We start from the raw sequence: 3,883 nt of genomic DNA on the forward strand, positions 1-3,883 counted from the left end.
TGACACACCAGAAACCGGGCATGAAACCAGTCTCGTTAGCCATTCCCAGTTTGAACCGGTCATAGATGAAGGAAATTTCGTCTAGGTTCTAAGTCATACTAAGTGCATACCGATCATTCTTTGCATGTGTACGAGTTAATTATTAGCGGGTTCAAGTGATTCAATTTACCGATTAAAGATCTTTAGCAACATATTTAGGCCAAACGTAGTGGGCGAGAAAGTGGGCGAATTTGGGCGACATTAGGGTGGAACACCGCCCCCTGGGCGAAATTGGGGCGAAATGGGGCGGGGGCGGGGACTATTTGTCGCCTGAAAAGGTTTGAAGAATATTAATATTTTATTAATATGTGTGTGGTATATATATACGTATACATATATATATATTATTATATTATTTTTGTAGCCCCTACACCATTACACCCCAAAAACAAATTCTCATCGTTTGCTGACTGGGCGCCACTCGGCGCAACACGCCCCAAATTGTAGCCCCTCTACTACACATAGCCTTAGGTGCTAATTTAAGTAGTTTTATATTTATCTTGAAGTTTTCTTGTTTGTAAATTGGGTCACTTAGGCTTTTAATAGATCAAATTAAACGATCGCTTTATCAAAAATTTATTTCTAACGAACAAAAACGAAAAATTTGTAAACATGCACCCAAAAATAAAAAATTAAGGATTGTTGTCACACCCCGACCAAAGGCGGCGGAACATGCCGGGGTGCAACGTGATTGGACAAATACACAAGACACTATTTAAAGTGACAATATTTATTCAACTCATTTTAGTTCAACAAATCAATAAACAACACATCTCATTCACACAACCAAGTTAAATACAAGTAGCAAATATATTGTTCGTTTTACTAATATCCTAATAGTCTTGGTAACGTTTTCGTCAAGTCCTCGAGTCAACAATAGTCAAACCTGTAACATTTCATAAAATAAATTTTGTCAACACAAAGGTCGGTGAGCAATTCATAAGTTTGAGCAACAATAGTATATAGTATGAAAAACCACAAAACTAGTATACAAAACAATAAATAAGAGCTTAAACCTGGATAAAATAGTTATCGCTAAACAAGTTAGCGACACCTAGCTATTGGCAATTAGTCTAGTTATTGACAATTGCTAATAAGCTTACATTAGCACCACCTAGCTACAAGGGGTTGCCAAGTAGTCTAGGATTTTATAGTTATCGTTAATTGCATTACGTTAACGACACCTTGCCGTTGCCAAATGGTATAGGATTTATAGTTCCACCATCCAAAAGCTGTAAACACATAGGCAAATAAGCATAGAACACCAAATCGAGCAATTATTCAAGTCAAGTATACAATCACGTTTGTGGTTTAAGACTCAAGTAAATAAAGCATTTAGTTTGATAAGTATGAAATGTCACCCCAAAACGAAAGATGGAAAAGAGGGTATGAAAGTACTCACCTTGCAATAATAAAGTTAACGAGAAATTTAAGGATGCAGTTAAGCGAGCTGACTGGTCAGAAAATAAATAAACCTGAAACTTTGAGGGAATAATATACAACTAAAAGCGAGAACGTAGCCGCTGGAATCAGGTCTAACGGATGTCTAGAATTTGAGTTATGAAATAAACAATGTTTAAGCGAGCTGCTACTGTTCAGAATCCGAACTGCGAGTCTGGAGTCGGGCTCTGACCACTACACTCAAAATATTATGACGAACAGAAAAGTCTTCTGGTCCGAACGCTAGTTCTAACCAGAAGATAGAGTATTCGAATTATTCCAAAATTAACTAAAATGCCCCTTAACAAGCCGGGTTCGATTTGACCACCGAAAGCTCCAAATTTACAGATATTGATTTAAGGCTTACGTTTATCATGCGAAAATGTACATCTTTTATAAAAACAACTTTACCCAAAAGATGGTGTCGGGTTTAAATAAGTTAGAGTTCGTTATTTATATATTTTCGATATATACATACATACATATATATAGATATATATACATATATATACATACATAAACACGAAAACCTTGAAACGAGATCGACATAAAAGTGTCGGTTTTTATAAGTTTATTAGAAACTATTTTTAATATTTATTATGATTTTTAGTTAATTAAAACGTATTTATTAAACATTGTATAAATATATATTTATACATATATATATATAGATAAAATTAGTTTAACGAGTCGAGCCGAGAAAACAGGTTATAATGATGTTCGGTTTTAATACGAAAAAGTTTATTTAAATTTAATATAAATTTCTATAAGTTTTATAAACTTTAAAATACTTAAAAAGAAATAGTCGGATAGCTCGAAACCATAACAATCGAAATCCGATTAAGGCAAATAAGATATCCCCGCATTCATCTCATTGAACTCCACTATTTATACTTGTTTTCGTCACTGGAAATCACCTTCACCATCGCCGGAAAACCAAACAATTAGCTGGAGATACGAACCGTCAGCCGGAATACGACCCCTTTCTTGTTTTGCTCATAACTTGGCCATACGAGCTCGAAATCAAATAAAAAGTAATTATTAACAAATATTGTCTTTAGTAAGATAATTGCGTGAACAAATTTTAAGCAAAAGAGTAACGTCAAAACCTTGCATGACTCGAAAAACGCTACAAATGAGAAACATAATAAAGGCACTTATATATAGGAAGTACCAGCGGCGTATCCACCATGCCTTTATCACGATTCGCATTTCCATCGTTTTTCTGCCATCATCCTCGGGTCTGATTTATCGCACACAAGTGTACTTACTATGGCTTCCATACGGGGATTTCGATAATTAAGTGTGCACCCATAATTAATTAGATCGTCGTATGGTCCACATGGTTCGTTCCATTGTGTGGTTTAAGAGACATATTTATTTTGAAATCTTTAAATAATTGATGAGTAAATAAATTTGTTGAATTTTACCAATATTGACAAAACAGTACTAGCGGTTGAGAATTTCGGGATTGACTTTTTTTTTAGTAAGTAGGAAAATATGATACATAAATGAAACGGTTTAAAGTCTTAGAATGTAAACCAAGGCGAAAATAATAATTCGGCTTAAATTAAGTAAAGACGATCAAATAAAAAGAAATATTATGGTAAACAATATGAAATAAGGTTCGAAGTCAAAAGTCATCAATATAGTTACCAAAGTCTATAAATCGAGGTACTACATAAGATTGATAAGATGAAACCTGATAAATAGAAATGAAAAGTCCGATAAATGATCACATTTGGGATAAACGATTATACAACTTGCAATAACGTCGTACGATGAATTTCACACGTGTACAAACTTGAGTTTATAAGTATTTTAGGATATGATTACATGAAATGTGATAACATGAGAATGAGGTGAGTTTCTTTGGGGTAACGTATACGTGCGTCAATATAAATAAAATAGTATTGATTAATAACCAAAACAATCGATGAAATGTGATAAAACGTGAATACGGCCACTATTGTGAAACCATTTATATAATCGTCACTATAATAACGGTTTCTAATAGCGCCAAAACTTGTAAACAGCCACACATAGGCCGTTAATATATTAGATGAAATGATACAAAATAATGCATAGAATCGTGTTTACATAAATGCTCCAATATAAATAACATAGTCATGAAAATATCGTTTATAAGATAAACGATATTTTTTTTGGCGAAGTTAAGGTTTTGAAAGTATTACACAAATTGTTATTGAATAATTTGCATTCGTCGCGAAATTCAAAACACAAAAATAAAATCTCATGTGCATAATATTGTCATTGAAACATCTCATCAAATGAAAAGAAAATCGCAATAATCGTGAGACTCAAATTAATGTCTAAATATGTAAATCGCGTTTTATACGCTCATTGAAAATATAAGAATAACATTGAAAATGAAATCTCAAGT

This window comes from Bidens hawaiensis, unplaced genomic scaffold (genome assembly GCF_021521415.1).
Source record: "Bidens hawaiensis isolate Kalapana, Puna unplaced genomic scaffold, B.hawaiensis_p1.1 tig00023694_1, whole genome shotgun sequence".
NCBI classification, from domain to species: domain Eukaryota; kingdom Viridiplantae; phylum Streptophyta; class Magnoliopsida; order Asterales; family Asteraceae; genus Bidens; species Bidens hawaiensis.